Consider the following 20,800-nt stretch of genomic DNA (forward strand, 5'->3'; position numbering starts at 1 on the left):
GCTCCTATGTAGCCACGCATTCATCATACTGTTCTGCAGTGCACCACCAGCTGAGTGCTAACTGGATAATAAATTGACGGATTCTCTTTTTCTCTTACATTATGGGCAATGTAAAAATCCTAAAATGGACTCCATTGAAGATGCAGGTTCCTTGGGTGTCATGCTAAAGTCCTACAGCCAAGATAGAACAAGTGGCAGCAGGTGATGCTGGGTAAGTATGCCTTTTCCTGTAAGTGTAATAGGTATGTTTAGAAAGGCACGTGATAATTAAGGCTGCTTTATTGTGCTTTATCATAGGCTTAAAAGTTATACTGCCCCTAGGTGGATAATGGATGTAAGGGCCTTGTACATGGAGTATAGGAGAAGTGAGAGCCAGTTCCAGCTGTCTGATCAGCCACTGATTCCACCTAGCCTGTTGCTTTGTTAGATTAATCCTTTTCTTGCTCATGTATATCACATATCAGTGTGAGTCATCCTCATCTTTCACAAACTTCCATCCAGCACTCAACATTTTCCTCTACTGTAGACTTGGGGGAATACAGTGCTGCTGATCTCCTAGAAGTCAAATTGGAAATCTGATAACCCAAAATCAGCAAAGATCAAAGCAGAGTGAGCTAGAACTAACAGTCACTATGTTTCCTTTTTGTTGTAACTGTTTATTGATTTCAAGAATTTGCAGGATAGGATTGCATTTTGCACAGCCACATTGTATGAACTGTGGAACAATCAAATATATCACCATGAAATCTTTTCTGAACGCCTAGAGTATTTAGAAGGCATTTGGTTAGCATTTTCCGGGAGCTGAATTAACGCTTAAAGCCTTGAGATCAACTAGAATGATAAGGAATTAACCCTTCTTCTCCCACAAAGTTCACAAAGAAGCATGGTGGGTTAAAGAAGAAGAGAGATGTGTTGAGTCTGGTGAGGTCATAGTGGTAAGTGATTGCCGTGCCCTCCCTGTGGAGTATTCTGGGCCAACACCTATTTCACCTATTTCACCTAACACCCAATTATAAACCTATTTCATTGGATAATAACTGCTTACTAAATACTTGTAAAATTCTTCATCATTGTTTGCATTGCATTTGACTAGCATCTTAGCTGAGTTTTATTGGGTTCTCGATGCTTCTCTGTACTCCAGGGAATGTGACCGGTGTTATTCATTAGCATTTAAATTGACTCACAATTATATAAATTTAGACAGGTTTGCTTGACATATATTTGATTGTGAAACCACATAGAAAACATACTTTTATTATTGTTAACAAGCCTTAAACAGACCACGATGTTTCCATATGAAACCCCCAACTGTCACTGATATGGAGGAACTGTCCCCATCCAATGTTCCTTTTTTTTCCATCAGTTATATAAACTGGTAAAGAATCTATCACTTAACAAGATCAGTGTTTTATTGCTCTAAACCTTCATATAATCTCTAATTTATTCTATTTGCTAAGATGAAACGCAAATATAAAAAAAATAGTTGTGAAAAAGCACTGATCATTTTATTTTGTTTGCTATATGTGGGGGAGATGAGGTGTAGGAGGCATGACATGGGTGGCATTTGTACATACATAAGGCTTAAAAAAATCTTCAAAACTTGGGAGATATGCCAAATTTAACCATGCCAGAAATGTTAACCTGTTTGTAATGGGTAAAAAACAAAAAATGATAGAAAAATACCAATATTAATTTATATAGATTTCATAGATTCATATAACTCATTCCACCTACATAATTTTTGGATTAGCAGATTGGTTTGAGCGGAAGGTATATGGATTAGTTTTGTCTTAGCTACTCACTTTAGTTAAAGTTTTTTCACAATGATTTGTAATTACATGATTATTTTTATCTTTGAGACATAATATTACGAATTTGGTACTGTGTTTACTAATTGTATTACTAAGTTTTTAGTTGTGATATTGAAGGGCACAAAAATAAATGTTAGTAAATAAGGTGCTGTGAATACCCAATTAAATGCAAGGGGAAAAGAGGATTTTTGCTAGCACATGATTGGATATTCCAAGTGAATACAGCTATATATTATTCACTAACACTCATTGTGCAAAGTGAACAGTCTGTAAATCAACCTGAGGTGTCCCTGACCAGCCGTCAGTGTCTGGAATCTAATAAATGAGGTGCTAGCATAAGCAGGAGTGATAGACCAACTGTTGAGGAACTAGGAAGGGTATATTTCATTATAAAAGGTCAAATAGAATAGATTTCAGGTTTTATAGGAGGCCCCCTTTATCAGGGCTAAAATAAATATGAAGAATATTATAAATATTGATTCAGTTATTTACATATTTATATAATGCTTCGACATGGTATAAATGCAACATTACAAAAGAATCAATATAAAGATTGCTTGGAATGAGGTTTAAAATTACCCAAAACAAAATCAAGGGGTAGAAAAAAATACTAATGAATAAAAAATTCAGCTCTGTATTTTTTTAAATAAAAAAAGTGTAAAAAAATAAAAAGCAGTTCACAGTTGCCAATCCAGAGCTGTCCCTAGCAGTTCTTCTTTCTCTCCACAAGATATCTTCAGTCTGTTGTGTAGAATAAAGTGAAGACATTATGAATGCAGGGCATCAATGCCTTGCCCTTTCAGGGGGCATCATCATGGCCCCTTAAAATTTATTGTACTGATTCAGAGAAAGACACTGATATCATGGCCATGAATGTCATTGGCAAATGGTATAAAAGCATGCTCTTAGTACAGGTAGTCACAGAGTTAAGGACATCCGACATACAGATGACTCCTAGATACAAACAGGGCTTTCCTGCTCGCTTGTGTGCAGGACGGAGGCTTGATGGGGGGAGGGGGCAGTTTACATGACTTGCAGAAGAAATAATTTCCTAAACACAGCTGAGGTTGTGGGTGATCTTGTGAGCTGAGCTGATCTGTAACATTTTGTACCTCTTTAATGACCAAGACAAACTCATTAGCTGTTTCTTTTTGCATATCAAAGCACATCTTGCTCCAGATGCTCCATAATGTCTTTTTTTGCTTTGTTTGTGATTAACTCACAGTGAGGATTGTATACAGTAACTGACACCATGCTGCCTAATAACTTGTTGAGACAAACATCTGTCTTAATTGCATTTAATAAAATAATGTGCCTGTTCCAACTTACATACAAACTCAACTTAAGAACAAACCTACAGTTCCTATCTTGTATATTACCCAGGGACTACCTGTACACAAACGTGTAATATAATACCATCTTGGTAAAATATAATAAAGGAAATTGTGTCACCTTAATAGATAAAAGTAGTCAAGTCGGAAAATTCCATGAGCCTGCAAAGAACTGTGATAACCCAAACTGGCCTATAAAAGACTTTACTGCTCATTTATTTAGAGATAATGGTGAAGGATGAATTATTTCTTTCAATCCAGCCTATGCATCATTACCTAATATGTTGAGTGCTATCATCACTATAGTGCATGTGCTAAACCATTTTTTTGAAATTTGTCCTATTAAATTTGTTTTATTTTTAACACTTTTTCTGTGTTATCATTACACAGGAACTCTTTAATTAGGGTTTATTAGACCTTTAAGGTACCTCCATATATAGGTAGTCCCCGAGTTACATACAAGATAGAGACTGTAGGCTTGTTCTTAAGTTGAATTTGTATGTAAGTCAGAACAGGTAATCATTTATTAACTTCTAGAGCAAGCTGTGCTTTGATATGCAAAAAGAAACAACTACAGAGTTTGTCTTGGTCATTAAAAAGTTATAGAAGGCTGCAGAAGGAGCTCACCCCCTAAGATAACCTACAACCTCAGCTGTGTTTAGCAAAAGATTTTCTCTGGAAGTCATCCAACCCCCTCCAAGCCTCCGTTCTACACAGGAGCAAGCAGGGAAGCCCCGTTCGTATCTAGGAGTCGTCCGTATGTCGGATATCCTTAACTCAGGGAATACCAGTACTATGATAGATTGCGCACAGACTGATTGATTCTTCTTTTCTGGCCAGAGCAGTTGGGGTTTGACAAACTGATCCTGGAAATGTTCAGAACTCAGCGCTTGCAGGTTTGTACTAACCAGGAATAATCAGTGAGAGGATGTTTGCTTTTCTATAGTTAGCATTATGAAGCTACCCTGACCCGCCGATAGAATATTGCCAGCACTTTGGCTATCTCTGTTCTTTCTGATATATAAAAGTCCTGTTGCTGACCAGTTTCTTTAGAACCTCTTTAGGAATTAAGGGACTACAGATAATACAGAAGTATACATTTGGCCAGCAGTATGGCTATTAGCAGACTAGGCTACAATTTGCTAGAGACAAAGAATACAGACTGTGGTTGTACTAAATGAATTAAGATGCTGCATAAGATACAGAAGAGTAAAATTGGCCAGCGCTGTCTGTTGTCAGGTGGTTTATGTGCACATTGTCATTGCACTTATTTGTCTTCTTTTTCTGACACAGCTGTGTGCTTCGAAAAACTTCCAAGAACAGATGGTGAATGCTGAGCTTGAGCACCCCAAACATAAAAAGGTCCTATTAACATAACATAAAAATGCATGCAAAATAGAAAACACAAAACAACCCTAAAAACTATATCCTATTTGTTTTTAAAGGAAAGCCTGCAAAAAAAAGTTTAACCTAAAAAGCAACTTATCAACATAGGAAAGTAATACAATAAAAAAACAATCCTCCAGTAACATAAAAGAAACCCCCCAAGATATTATTCCCTGGAACAAAATACATTTTGTTTTCAAAGGGAAGGCTTCCAGCAAAATAAAGATAAAACATATAGACAGGACAACAAAAATCCCCAAACAAAATAAAAAAACAGCAATGGCATTAAGGGCTCAATTTATAAATTATTCCCTTCATCCCTTTATTTCCTTTATATCATTCATTCGCTCATATTAGTTTCTTTCTTTTTCATTTCCTAGTGTGACAACTGTGTACTTTTTACCATTGGCCACTAGGTGGCAGAACGAGTCATTGGTTTAATAGGATACTTGTAGAGAGATATGACCATCTATTAGTGAATTTCAGAGGAATTGACTGGGGGAATCTACTGTAAATAGAGCCTTAAGTGGTGAAATAGTAAGAGATGAAAATTAAAGTATATTTTCCTAACAGTCCTTATATTTCTTCATGCAGTCTGTCAGGTCTCCTTATGTTTTATGTACAACAGCTTCCACATCATTTACACTATGGCTGCCGTGTGCCTCCTCTAAATTTTATAGAGGGAGATGTTTTAACCAAAAGCAAAAATGGACATTCTAAGCCTGATTTATTAAAGCCCTACAAAGCTGGAGAGGATACACTTTCATCAGTGAAGCTGGGTGATCCAGCAAAGCTGGAATTAATCTTGTCCACGATTCAAAACATTTGCCCATTCCAGGTTTGCTGGATCACCCAGCTTCACTGAAGAAAGTGTATCCTCCCCAGCCTTGGAGAGCTTTAATGCATCAGGTCCCTAGAGTCAATGCAGTGCATTATTGTTTTGGAAATTCTTCTGGGAGAATCTGCGAAAATCTGGAAGAAACAAAAATTCACCAGGGTAACAAATCTTGAACTTGCATTTACCTGCTGTTACAGAAATTGAATTCTGTCTGCAGAGGTTCTCCTGATTGGACATAGCTAATATTACTCAATCAGGAGTACAAACTTTGCTGATTGGAGGGTTGTTTTTTTCAGGGCCTTCCATTCAAAAACAGGCAGAACATTTCTGTTTGCCCCATGGCAGACATTGCAACCCCACTATATGACAAGCAAGTGAGTCTTCTATCCATGCTTGTCTGTAGATCAAAATGCCAACTAAGGCATAAAGCAAACCGTTCATTACAGTAGGTCTGGCACTACCAATACCACTGTATATAATTGTCATTGTTTTATTACTTTTCATCAGCCATCCATATGAATATTCCATGAGTGTGTACCACCATACTGGTCAAGTGATTGTATGCGTAGGATTTCTCCACTTTTATGTCTTGCTTTAAATTACTCACTGTGCAGGGTAAATACATGGCAGTCACTGCAGAGCTTATAGTTATTTAAACCAGGAAAGTCATAACAATAAGAGTCAGCACTAAACGGAAACCTTACCATTGAAGTATGGGGCTTCTTGGAGAGAATCGTTGTATTTTATGGCTGTTGTATGTGCATGATTCGACCAGAAGGTGGCGCTGCAGATGAAATCAGAAATTGCTGCTTCTTGTCTGTGCGCACGGTAGAAAGCATAAGAGTTCTTTTTTCAGGCCTAGAACTATTTTAGCAAGGGCAGAAAATACCTGTTGATCCTACCAAAAATGTTCTGCCAAAGGCACTTCCTAAATTAAGCAGACAGCAGGAAGATCGGGTGTAAATAAAAGGAAAATAGAAATCTCATCCAAGGGCTGATAAGCGGCAATATATTACATATTAGTTTTTTGGGTTTAAATTTGCTGAAATGTGGCCTCCCTGCCACAACCCACAGACTAATTTGCCGCCATCTAAAATTGGCCCTAATGATCTGTTTGCATGACTTTGATACTTCTAGTTTAAACCATTGCAGAATATCATGGCATTACAAAAATAGACATGATAAAAATAGATTACCTTTTTCCTGGAAAATCCACTTTAAAGGAACACTATCAGCAGAATCACAAGGAAATACAGCAGTCGGGTTATCTAATTAGTTTCCCAGTCTTGCAGTTTATAGTTGATGGATGTGAGACACGAGAGGGGTAAGACTTGATCTGTAGCTCCAGCTAGACTAATCATTACGAAGAGTGAAAGCTAATTAAAATGCTAACCAAACATCAATTTTATGAGAGATTACCAAAGGATTTTATAAAATATTAGCAGTCTGTCAGAGTGTGGGCAGATTTATTACAAACCACAAGTAGCCTTTTTTGCAGATTAAAAGACCACTATAACAGAACACAAACATAATATATATATCTTTATTTTTATTTATTTTTTTTAATAAGATTGTGTTGATCTTTTAACTGTGTATATATTTATTTGGTTCTCCTCCCATATTTGTATTTTAGTTGACTACAGCAGTGGTTGCCAACCTTTTCGGACCTGCGGACCACTAAATGCACGGAATCTGGACCCCGCATGCACAGGGAGCCGTGTGTCAAAGGGGGAAGAAACTTCCCCCCCATAGTGACGTCATAATGCCAGAATCGGCCCAATTTCCCATCGCATTTTTGAGCCTGCCATGGGAGAGTGGGTGGGTTGTGTCCATACGGGGGACATGGTCTGTGGCTTCTGGCTGGTGTGACCAGCGCACCAGCCAGAGCCGCGGACCACAGAAATTTTCTCGCAGACAACTGGTTGACTACAGTAAAGCTTCACTTTATGGCTGTAGTAAAACCATGATAATGTTTTTTTATTCTGCCTAAAGCAGAACTAAAGCCCCACGACTCACCTATCTGTGTTCCATCATTGGGCGCTACTACAGGTAGTCCCGGGTACATACAAGATAGGGACTGTAGGTTTGTTCTTAAATTGAATTTGTATGTAAGTCGGAACAGGTACATTATTTTAATAAATGCAATTAGAACAGATGTTTGTCTCAACATATTATTATTAGGCAGCATGATGTCAGTTACTGTAAAAATCCTCACTGTGAGCTAATCACAAACAAAGCAAAAAAAAATGTTTTGGAGCCTAATCAATTATTAACTTCTGGAGCAAGCTGTGCTTTGATATGCAAAAAGAAACAACTGCAGTGTTTGTCTTGGTCATTAAAGAGGCTGCAGAAAGAGCTCACTAAGATCACCCACAACCTCAGCTGTGTTTAGCAAAAGATTTCTTCTGCAAGTCATGCAAGTCAAGCCTCTGTTCTGCACACAGCATGCAGGGAAGCCCCGTTCTTGTCTAGGAGTGGTCTGTACGTCGGATGCCCTTAACCGGGGACTACCTGTATCCTCCTTTTTTTTCTCCCTTCTTCCTCTTCTTAGACCATCATGATTGGCTGTGGGGGGATGATGTAACTTCTACAGGTGTCATTCATCCTCAGCACGCGTAAGAGAAACCAGCATTTCTAGGTTTCCCTGGCAGCTAAAGCTGAAGCTGCTCATCTGCAACTCAGCCTTTTCGCATTTCACGGGCTTAAGCAGGTAGGAAAGCCAGGTTATTGCAGAAGGAACAGCGCCTGTCCCTACCTGATTTTTAATTTTGTAAAGTTGGACTTTAGTTGCACTTTTACAATTGTTAAGGCTATAAACCGTTTCAGACCTGTGGCAGGAGCAAGCAATCCCGCGTAGCTCCTAGGAGGTGATACCTTGATAGCTGCTTGGCCATTCACACCACTGGTTCCTGAAAAACCTGCATTTGATTTGATTTGACAACAAGTGATAGTGAGGACTGGACCATTCAATGCTACCCCTGTTCTCTATTCAGCTCCCCCAGATAGACGCATCATGTAGTATCTACCCAAAGTACTGCCATGAGGAAGCGATAACCACACTGCAACCTCACCCCAGTCTGAACAAAGCCTATAGGTGATAGTTCAACAAAAGAAGTTCATCGTGATCAGTCCCTAGATACACATTTCATACAGTAGTCCATCTGCCCAATACTATACTGGGGAGACATAGAGAAATCCTTTCCACTAAGAAGTAAATCGGACATTCATCCAACATCTTTATCCAGGATCATGTGATTTCAATAGCAGGTATTGGTTCAACACCAAAGGTGAATGTCAGATTCCCTGCTTTATATATAGACCCCGGGGTATAACTTTGTAGTATCACATCTTGGTGTCTGATCTTCCACAGCGTTCATGTAAATTCTCATGCAAAGGGTTCTAAATGTGATACTGAACCATAATTATTCTACTGGCTAAAGATGAATAGATAGAATTAAAAGCTGAACTCCAAGCAAATTTTAAATTCTCCAAAGAAAGCAGATTAGTTATGCTACCAGAATTGTAATTGGAATCAGCTTTTTGCAATTTCTCTTGCAGCAGACATTAAGAAAAAGGGTCAGAACTGGGGGCAAAACAGGTGTGTTACGTGCTAATGTGCTTACAATAGAAGGAGAGAGAAGAATAGAGAGGACCTCGCCAGGTTCCCATTGCTCATGATTGTCCAGTTTGAAGAAAAGGGGCAGAGAAGAGACACCATATTTCTTCACTGTTAGTGGTCTCATCCACCAGGCTGTGCTGTGTAAAAAGGCTGTGTGGATCTCAGGAATAGATGGACAGAAACAAAAACCTGTTGTCAGGGTAAACAGCTTGAATATATCTATTTTAAACCTATTTTATACCATATTTTATATCTATTGTTGTTAAATGTTGCAGTCACACAACCACTCTAATCTTCTTCATTTTGGATTTTTATCATCCAGCACATTATTATTGGTGGGTGTTACTGGCCAGGATTAGTTAGCGCTGGGAGAAATCGGGCAGACCATGGAACAAACTACAGTTTTGTGCCACTCTGATGTCATTGCAATGTGTTGTAGTTTCAAGAAGCCCAGCCAATGCAAATGGTGACCCCAGACAATTGAAGAAGGGTGCCAAAGTGTACCCTAAGGAGAAAATCCAAAAAGAGCAGGCTTTTGATGCCAGAATAAAGGTTCAATTTCAGAGTTGCACAGGGATTTTAAGATAAATAAAGACAGCTATATATCTTTAGGTCTCTTTCAGCCATATTCCCAACTACTTCCATTCAAATGAGCAGTTGGGGACAATTTTGGCACTTGTTTGTATGTAGTTGTATTTGCGTTGAGGTGGGGTTGCTGCACAGTTCCGGGAAGTAACATGCTACTTCCTGCCCTGCCGTTGTTTTTTGCTTTTCCTTTTCTGGAAAATAACTGCACCACAACACATGCAAAAACATTGACCTGTGGTTGTGGTTTGCTGCTCCAGAACACATAGTAGAGAGGCTAACTGTGCAGTTTTAGATTGCAAGTCTGAAAATGCCAATCCTATTAATGGTGACTTACAAATTTACTTAATCCATAGTTCTGCTTTAAAACTTTGCTCAAACTGGTGCTAGACATAGCGATTTCCCAGCATGATGACAGCCTGGCAGATACTGATCGGCCACAACCCGGAGCACTGTAATCAGCTCTCAGGAGCATTGTAATAGACAGTTCATGGGCATTCGACAGATGTACCTAACAAGGCACTGCTTCTCAACCACTAAATGCCAAGGAAGGGCAGACAAAAAGCCCCTTAGTGGCACAGCCTGTTATGTGTACAGTTTTATACTCTAAAAGTGCATTTCAGGACTAACCTGCTATGTGCTACCTCACATAACATGCAGGTTCATAAGATACATTTATTGGAATTAAAATTTGATAACACATTATTTTTATTATTAAACAGGATTTATATAGTGCCAACATATTACGCACGCTGTACATTTATTAGGGGTAGCAAATGACGGACAAATACAAACAACGGCACAGGAGTAGAGAACCCTGCCCAGAAAACCTTACAATCTAAAAGAAACTTACTAAAACACATCTTCTGTTCTTCCACAGTTAATACCAATGAAATAAGTGCTGCTGAAAAACAAGGTCAGCATTTTATACATTCATAGTTACCTCTTCTGAAAGCAGCAGTGAGTCATCTTTATTTGCCATCAGTGACACATCATGTGTATCAGCAATCTCGCACATTATTTGTTTTCATACACAGGCAGATTTCATTATCCCATATGACACACTGCAGCATAATATTAGTAGGAGGTGAAATAAAGTAAATATAAAAATCTGCTATTTTGCATGCATTTGTAGATTCCAAGATGTATTCTGTAGCTTTTAATGTGTGCACATAAATCAGAAATGACATACAAAGACTATGTGTTGCAGCTATAGAATTATTTTGGTGACATAACAAAAACATGCTTTTAGTTCCAGTTGAATAAATTAAAGAGAAATTGCAGTTCACAAGTAAAAGCAATCAGCAAGCTACTATTGCTATCAAGTAATCGATTCACTGTGCTATATCAGAATGTTTCCTCAGTTTACTTTAATCTAGTGGAGGCTCCTACAGTCTGTATGGGAGACGTGGTCTGCGGCTCTGGCCGGTGCACCTACCCAGCGAAGTCCTTCTCCTGACCCCCATGGCCAGGGCCATGGACCACCAAACTTTTCACGTGGACCACCAGTTGGCAACTGCTAATATAGAGTGTACAATGCAGTGTACAGACTGGTCCAATGTGAAATACTGTGCAACCAGGCTGTGTGGAATACAGAACATTCAATACAGTGTACAGGATGAAGGGTGTGGAATAAGGAACCTACACCATAGTGGTAAAGCACATGAACAAGGAAAAACCCTAATACATAAAATGTCTGGCTAAGAATAGTCCCCAGAGAAAAAAAATAGAAAAAAGGCCCCAGGACAGATCCAAATTAGTGTTGTAGTTTGTATGCAGGTGAATAGTTGATGTGATTAGAAAGACTGTGACTATCGACACTCTTTGTGGAAGTTGTTTGAGTCCTTGTAAGAAGTCAAGCAACCAAAAAGATTGCCTGTGGAGAATATTTCCGTCTCCATGCAGATGGTCACACTCCATTCTCCGGTCCTGATGAGCTTGTTTTTGTAGAAAGTGTATGGTAATACATTTTCTAAATCATGACAGAGATATGAATAGCAGAGGCGCCCAAATGGAAAAAGGAAATTGTTCTGATTTGTATCTTTTCTAAAACAGTATTTATTGGTAAAGGTACAATTATAAATTAATGTGTTTTGTGAATCAGCACTAGGTGTCAAACCAAAAAAAATTATGAATCAAAACTGGTTTAGTTTTAGGTTCCAGAATTGTTTTGTACATTTCACAAACACATAGGGGAAATGGAGTCTGCAAGCTAGGGCACTTACTTAAGCTGCAACCAGATTTTACAGACCATCTAACAAGCTCACCAATTGCCTTTTAACTTCAAAGCTTTGTTTCTGATTGGTGGCTGTGAGAAGCTTTCTAATCCTAACCTTTTTTTTTAACTATATGCAAAAGGCAGAAAGAAGCCTACAGGAGTGTTCCGGCATAAAAAGCAGGCATGAATAAAGTTACCAGGTTACCAACAAAAGGAGTTGGGCTGGGCTGGGACATTACAGCAACTGCAGTATTGAGCAGATAGTCTGTGCTCTTTGTATGAATCGCCACTTTGTTTTTAATTGATTGTTAAGTTGGGAGAGCGTGTTAGTGAGGGTTTATTGAAACATTTATAGCAGAACTAATAAACAATAAAAAGCAATGGCCGAGGGTGTTAAATAATCAAATAATCTGCTTTACTTTACCCTGCTTTCACTATATTACTTCCCCAAACACACACAGACTATGCTGGGGTCTGCCGCTGATGTCTGCACTGGGGGTCTGTGGTCGTGGTCTGCATAGTCTTTCACAAAGTTCTGTTATTGAGGGGTTTGTCACTAAAGTCTGATGGGGTCAGGAGTCCATCACCAATGTCTTCATTTAGTATTTTACACTACTGTCTATCACTTTATCACGTTACTGAGGTTTGCTCTGGAGGTCCATCAATTAGGTATACACCTAGGGGGTCCATCACTAAGGGTCTTCACTGGGGATTTGTCGCAAAAACACAATTCCACCATGCACAGCAATAAAGACAACCTCAAGATTTGGTATATTAAAGCAGAAAACAAAACTTAGTTTAGTTGTAAAGTGCTGTCCTAAGCACATCCAATGGTCAATAGAAAAGAGAGTGAGCCTTTGGATGACTAAGAAAGTCAATACATTATTGGTATTTTTATTTCATTTTTGTTTTTGTATGATGGGTGAGGAGAAATTAGATTTTTAGGAGTTTAGGTGAGAAGTAAATGAGGAGGGAACGTCAGAGAATTGTATGTGGAATAAGTGTAAATAGAAGAAAAATGGCAGGGGAAAGGCGTATGGATTGGATGCAAAATGAATGGGGACTAATATACTAATGATAAGCATGGTAATTGTAGTTGTTGTATTTTATTACATACATTTGCATAATCATGAATAATCATTGGCTAGTTACGTATAAATAATGAATATTTAAAAGAAACCTGTGATGAAAAGAGCAGTACAAAACAACACTGGGGAATAGTAGGTACATGAGGTGCCAGTACACTCTCTGCATTTGATAAAAAAACAACTATTTATTGCTGTGTGGGATGTGATAATACTGAAATGTTAGGAATGGTTGGCATAGAAGTCCAGGGGCTATGCTGGTGGTCTGCAGACCGAGCCAATAAAAAGAAGGTAGGTACTGGCTTTATGATCTTTTTTTCTACTACACTACAAGTATTAAAATGTTTAATGCTGTTTTTTCTTATTTTAGTACAACTTCATTTGCACAATAGACAAATGTTAAAGTACATTTTATGGCAAAAATTAATCCCTGTGTAACCCACCAAGCATTTTTTTATGTTGTGTAGCAAAATCTGTTGTCATTACTCTGTAGACTTCTAAATACAGAAAGAACCTCACCACTGGATAGCCAAAATAAAGTATCCATGTCAAGCAGTCAGTGACCTGAAGAAAGACCTCTTTTATTGATAGTGGAGAATGAGAAGAGAAGTTAGGCCCTGGAGGTATGTAAATGTGGGTTTGCTAGAGTACATTTTTTGAATGCCGATGTTTAGTTAGAGATTGGTAGTAGGGGAATTACCAGACCTTGTATGAAGTCCTACTAAAATCCCAAACACTTTTGGGAGATCTTGTTAGATTTTGGAAAGCTACTGTGCAGGTTCTCTCTTTACTGTGCACCGTTCAATAGCTTTTATTTTTTATTGTTCTTTTATTACATAGTTGACCCAACTGGTGTTTTTTTTTCAACGTTTGTTAGTGTAAATCAAATTCTAAATCAAGTTATACAAAATGTTGTACTTATATCTTGAAAGATGATAGACAAATGTATGTGAGAGCTTGGAAGTACTTTACAAAGTAGAATGGTACTGGAATGGAAAAAAAGGTTCTACTTGAAAACCTATTATATTTTTTGCATTTTTCCCCCGGGTTTAAATCTGTGACTTTTTCCTATCCACTGATATTATGTGACTTTTAATCTGTGTTTCTGTCCTCAGCGTATCTGTACCTGGGCTAACACTACAAAAGGTATTTAGGGTCCTTCTTGATAGCGCATTGCATGGACTGTCTGTGATTCAGTCCTCATCCCTGTGTATTTTATAATCCTGAATGGTCCCTGTTGTTTGACACTAACCTTTACCTTCTTTGTTTTCCATTTTTTTAAGTCTTCTCTTTAAACCTGTCTTATAACTCCACCTGAAAGTTACTTGTCCTGGTTTTGCAGCCTTTATGGAATACAGTACATGATCATTTTCAACATGCTTTTATTTGGTGGCTTGTCAGTTTCCCATCAGTTACCCATCCTAAACAGACAAGTTGTGTAACCCCCCCCCCCCCCCCCACATACACACACATGCGGCCATACATTAAAATTAACCTGAAAGTACTGTAAATCACAGGCACTGCTAACTCTTGGAACTCCATCAAAACCATCTTCTGGCAAGTAAAGAGCCCTGAGTGTTCCTAAGGTTTTATTTATGTGTGAACTAGATTAGGATTTTGCAGGTCAAACCCATTTTTCTTTTTTTTTTTTAATTTTAAAATTTATTGAGTTTTTTAAAAAAATAAACAGAAAGTAACAACAACAAATATAGGAAGGTAGCCAAAAAATACAAAGTAATAATTTAACAATAACCAGGAATAGAAAAAATATATATGACTCTTGTAAAAATTACAGTGTATCACAGATTTCAGTAGAATAACACAATATAATTCTTCTGGTTAGGAGGTAGCAGTAAAACAGAGACGTTCTTTCAATAAACTTACTATTTAGACAGCAGTAAACATATCCAGCGATACAAATGTCTAATCATGAAATTTTTAGGCAAAACAAACGGAAGGCAAAGAGAAGAAAAAGGATAATAGGTTGAAAGGGAGAGGGTGCAAGGAGAATGTAAAGCGTAAGGCAAATATAGGGTAAGTAATTAGAGGAAGTCACCTTGTTATTCCTGAGTAAGTAATGGGAGGAGATACATTGCCAGGTCCTAACTGAAGATTAATAGTTATATGCTGTAACATATTAGTGGCAGACAAAAGATATGAGTTTCAAGGGGCCAAAATTTCCTTGCATTTTTCATATCCATCATATATTCTGGCCGTAAGATGTTCCATAAGCTGAACATCTATCTGAACAACAACATATATCCTAGCATATAAATCCATGATGCCCGGGAGCAAAGTGGATTTCCAGTGTATTGCAATAAGGCATCTAGCTGCAGTAAAGGATGTGGCACACTAATTTTCTATCCAACTTAGTGAGATTAGACATAGATGGACCCAGAAAATGGATAACTACATCAAGTGATACAGGAATGTCCAATATCTCAGAGAGAAGAGTGTTGACCTTTGTCCAATAGGGCCCTATGAGCGGACATGTCCAGAAAATATGGTATACGAGGGGGTGCTGATAAGTTCCTGGCTTTGCCGAGAAAGAAGAGACACAGTTATGAAATAAGACATTTATTCAACATATTCCCCCCTGGGACTGATGCACTTGGTACAGTATAGTTACAGCTTTTTTAGACCGTTCAAATAAGTCCTTTTGTTGGGCCGCAAACCAGCGCTCAGAAATGTCCTCAAAATGTTGCCCATTCAGGTGTTTCTTCAAATTCAGGAACAGATAATAGTCCAAAGGGGCCAGGTCAGGTGAGTAGGGGGGATGGTGGACCAATTGGAAACCCAGGGTGTTCAATTTGGCAGCCACAACGTTGGAGGTGTGCGTAGGGGCATTGTCCTGCAAAAAAAGGATCCCTTTGGTAAACTTTCCATGGCTTTTCATCTTAATTGCATCCTTCAGCTGGTCCAGGAGGTTAGCATAATACTGTCCGGTGATACTAGAGCCCTGAGGTAGGAACCTGAGTCCACCAACAGAATACTGTCTTTGTCCCAGAAAACGGACGCTGTGACTTTTTTTGCCAATTTCTGGGTTTGGAACTTCTTCGGCTGAACCTTTTTCGGAACCCGCTATGGCGCCATTCCTTTGACTGTTCCTTGGTTTCAGGATCATAGATGTGGAGCCAGGTTTCATCCTCAGTCACTAACCTAGCCAAAAAGGCCTGTGCAGCTTCAAAATGGACCAAAACGGCTTTGGATGCTTCAACTCTTTCCTTCTTCTGATCACTGTTCAAACATTTCACCACCCACTTTGCTGAAAGCCTGCACATGTCTAGGATAGTGATGATAACAAACCCAACACGCTCCTGTGAGATGTCAAGTATCTAGGCTATCTTTTTTGCGGATATTCGCCGGTCCTCAATAATCAGCTCATGGACAGCATTACAAGTTGCCAGTTAAGGTCAGTTGAGGTTGGGAGGTGCCCACTGCGGGGCTCATCTTCAATGATGAAATGCCCAGTCTTGAAATTAGATTTTCAGGTTTTGACAGTGGTGTAGGAAGGACACTTCTCCCCCAGTGTTTGTGACATCTCAGTGTGAATGTCCTTTGCTGACTTTCCCTGGAGAAACAAAATCTTCATGATGACCCATAACTCCAACGACATGAAACTTGCTTGTGCCTCTGCCATCACAGCTTCTCACTAAAAGAAAAAACAGTTTTAGGAATCGCAAAGACCTGATATTTGCACAGTTACGTACTAAGATATTAGGCTGTCATATGCCCTCACCCTCATTTTTCTATTTCATCTGGAAGGGGGCAAAGCCAGGAACTTCTCAGCACCCCCTCGTATAGTGCCAACCACATCTCCAACATACATTGCTAATATTCAACAAAATAGCGTGCAATTTTTAGGGTAGGGTACCATTGCATAATAATTTTGTTTGCATTTTATTTATATATAGTACAGATCAAACTCTTACAAACACCATCCCATATGATTCTCCAGATTTCGGCAGCTCTCTCCCTAGGGTACTTTCCCATTTAGGCATATATTTATGTTTAACAAAAGGACATGCTGGTTCAGTATTTAATATCAAGTATTTCTCAGAAATAAGCCCTTTCTGAAAAGGTCCTCTTGTGCACAACTTCTCAAATTCTGTCATATGAATAAATGGCATATTTTTAGTAATAGAATGTGCATAGTGTCGTATTTGAAGGTACCCATGAAAGCAAGTATGAGAAAGCTTAAACTTGTCCCTCAGCTCCTGAAATGACAGTAGATGCCTGGTACTGGGGTTCACAATATGATGGAATTGGAAAAGGCAATTATCTTGCCATGGTTGAACCATTTGACGCAACAAACTATGAGGGAGAAGCAGGATAAATTGAATTCAGCAATGATGCAGAAGTAGTCAGGGCAAATTTATCTCTACATTGGAGCCATATTCCCTAGGAGAAATGTATAGGACCCAATAGGGAGCTCTCTGGGGCATCATGATGTGAATTCCAGAGAAAGGAATTAAGATGAATAGGAGCTACCCATAATTTTTAAATTTCCATCCATCTGTTGAAAGAATGCAGGGTGGGCCAAGAAGTGAGGTGATGCAAGTGCGTCGCTAAATATTATTTAAGGAAATCTTTCTTGGAAGGAGCATAAAACTAAATTAGCTAAATAAAATTTAGGGCTTCCGCCTGCAATATTCCAAGTGGTGACCTAGGAATCGGTATTGGTAGTGTTGCAAAAAAATATAAGAGTTTTGGCAGGATGGACATTTTAATTAAAGCTATTTGGCCAAAGAAAGATAATGGTAAAGTATGCCATTTTTATATGAGCGAGGATAGCTCCTTAAATAGTAGAGAGTAATTAGCAGCATATAAAGTGCCAGAAATTCCTAAATATTTAACATATTCTGAGCGCCAGCGGTATTGTGTTTGAAGATGCTGCAGTTTTGAAGGGCTTCAGTTTTGAACATATTAATCTTGTACCCAGATAGGGAGCCAGACTCATTCAGTACTCTATGAAGATTTGGATGGGTGACAAAGTCATACCATTTCTAACAGACAATATGCAATTTTTAAAGTGTTTATGTTATTGTACTAAGCTGTACACCCTCCTGCTTTTATCTTGCCCAACATCCCAACATGAATGATGCCAAAAGAAGGGGTAATTTTCACTAACCATAAAGTAGATGATAAAGAATTCGACAGTTATAGTGAAAAGGTTATAAATTCTGCCCACCACCCCCTTAGTGACATTATCTGGTAAAAACATTCCAGTTGAACATTCAAATAAACAGGATCATTTGTAAAGTGAAGTTATATCCGGACATGTGTATAACTCTCGAGAACTAGTAATTCCTTCATATCTTCTTACTATCCATAAGAACTTGAAACTTTACTTATGACTGGCACAGTCAAGATTCTTGTAGCATGTGTGACAGAGTGTCCCTAAAAATGGCGGGAATAGTGTTGGAGGGCAGGTATCTGGCCCCTCTAATGAAATGTCAGGAAAAATGTTAATGACTCCAGGGAAAGGAAGTGGTTGTTTCTGTATAGGTTTTGGGAGGAAAAACCAGGTTCTTTAGGGCCCTGGAGCCGGCCAAGGAAAGTGAAGGGTGGGTTCCTTGACCCAACCCTGATTGGGATATATTAACCTGCAGTCAGTTGCAAGAGGGAGGAAGTGATTGGTCAGAGTCAGAGAGTAAGGGAGCTCAGTTGATTCCCAGTTTTGGAAGGGAATAGAGCTCTACTAGAGGTAACCCAGGAGTTTATGTGAGTGAAACATGTTGCTTTGTTTGCCTTGAAAGACTGCCGTATTGTTTCTTGGACATTGCTGTAACTTTGTGGTAGCCAGAGAGGGACCACCAAAAGTGAGTGTATTTAGTTGCGCAGACGAGCCATTCGTTTTTTGTTGTGCTAATAAACACACAGGCCGGAGCCTGTGTTTAACTGCATTTTGATATCGGAAAGTAGGAGAGTGAGTGGTGGTTTCAAGTTGAAATAAATTGTGTGTCCTTGGGGACAGTGTGCCAACCCTTTAGTAACACAACAATATCATGTAAGTTATTTGTTTAATTTATTATTATATCAAACTCTTCTATCCTCCCTTCCATACCCCTTTTATTACCTCTATGTGATATGATAATTTTTATATATTTTTGCAAAACTAGAACCTTTTTTTCTTTTGTCAACTTTTGAAACTGCAACTGACCTTACATATGTAATTTAGTACCTTATAAATCTGAACCCAATAACTTTTTACATAATAATATTATTACTGTCTATGTATATGTTTACATATTTAGAGATTATAACTGCATGCATATAAATTCGCTGATGTACCGCTACCCCTGAGGAAGCCAATAGGTGAAACGTGTCGGGTTTAACATGGTCACCATGAACTGATACTTTTCTGCAGTAAAACAAGATACAGATATATATGTGCGCACAACGGTAGATCATGTATGTATAGTGCCCTCCAGGGCCTAAACAGTACCACACGGGTCCACAACCTGTATGGTGGCTCACCAGTACTGTTATGTGATGTATTGTTATTTATGAGCTGTATCACTGATTACAATACATTCTTGTTTGCCAAAAACCCTTTCTTTCCTGTTTGTTTTATATATTCTATGCATTTTGATATCTGCTGTCTGATTACTGCTATATTCTGATTCCGTTGCTAAGGGCCATCCCACATATGTTAGTGGCCAACTTTCTCGAGCAAAGTGAAATAACTTAACCCTTCCTTTTTTTACTGTGAGCAATTACTGGTATTAGTCCCATCAGAATGTTAGATAAGCCATTTTTACTGGGGGTTCACCAGAATGCCATGGGCATCTAGCTTTCTACAATAAATAGTTGCTAAATAAAATAAAGAACAGCTTCCTACACATTTTATGTTAAACATGATCTATCACTACCACCCTATAGTTTAATAAACTTCCAAAATCAAAGGTTTAACTTGGATCTGGAAGGGGGATTGGTAAAAAAAAAAATACTAAGATTTTTGTGTATGGAAATAAAGCGGAAAGTACAATGCACTAAGCTGAGCTTGATTCAGTAGATGATGTGAGGCAGTTGACAATTTACAGCCAGTAAACTGCCTTGTAACCTATTTTTTAGTTTCTTACCTGGAAATTCCTTTCCGCCCCGGGAGCCTTGTACCGGAGTGATAAATCTGTCCACCTACAGAGCAGAATTAAAGAGAAGCTTACAAACAGAAATGAACTAAACAACATCACACTAGTGTAATTATAAAAAGCAACAATCATACAATGGTTTTTGAGTCCTCTCCTTGATGAAGAGTCCTATCTCAGGTTCTTATTACATCCCTCTGAAACAGCAAACTAGCTAAATTAATGGGAATGTCTAGTTACATTTCTTTAAGGTCAAATGTGACCCAAAATCTTCCTAATTAGAATACATTTTGAAGTATTTACTGTTCACATCCTAAACAGGATCTGTTATTCAAACTTGTTCAGAGATTTTAAGTTGCAAATCAGTTTGACCTTCTGTACTTTTAGGAAGAAAAAAATAAGAATTTTTGGTCTTGCTAATGATCAGCTTCCACTATTACCCATTATAGTATACAGTTAACAATTTCTGGAAAAAGCAGAGCTTTCTGAAAGTTGTTAATAAAAGGATGATTAGGATTTTTTTTTACCGGTTTACAGATCAGTAGACCCCAATGCTCTAAGTGTGCAGGCTGTTTGCTGGTGTGCTAATTGACAAAGGCTTACTGATTACTGTTATTGCTTTTCTGCCCCAGCCAGCCCTATCACAAACATTGGGGGAAAGGAGGAAAATTATGAATTTGGTATCACTGGTCACAGTGTTTAATAGTGTGGTGGTGTTTTTTTATGCTAAATGACAATGGAAAAGGCCAAAGGGTGGATATAACAACTACTGTAGATATATTGCATACATTGATAGTGTTTTCATCAATTGCCACTGAAAAATGACCCAGGCTAGA

At 38.4% G+C, this 20,800-nt stretch overlaps 1 protein-coding gene across 1 annotated transcript in view; it reads left to right on the forward strand.

The window, feature by feature from the left end:
• The window catches only part of LOC140340753 (germ cell-specific gene 1-like protein), a 42,560-nt gene continuing 21,760 nt past the window's right edge, over positions 1 to 20,800 (forward strand). Inside the window, exon 1 of the mRNA XM_072426131.1 lies at positions 1 to 211. The gene's annotated coding sequence lies outside the window, so the exon portion shown is untranslated. The remainder of the gene's footprint in view (positions 212 to 20,800) is intronic.

The sequence above is a fragment of the Pyxicephalus adspersus genome, chromosome 11, assembly GCF_032062135.1.
Source record: "Pyxicephalus adspersus chromosome 11, UCB_Pads_2.0, whole genome shotgun sequence".
NCBI classification, from domain to species: Eukaryota; Metazoa; Chordata; class Amphibia; order Anura; family Pyxicephalidae; genus Pyxicephalus; species Pyxicephalus adspersus.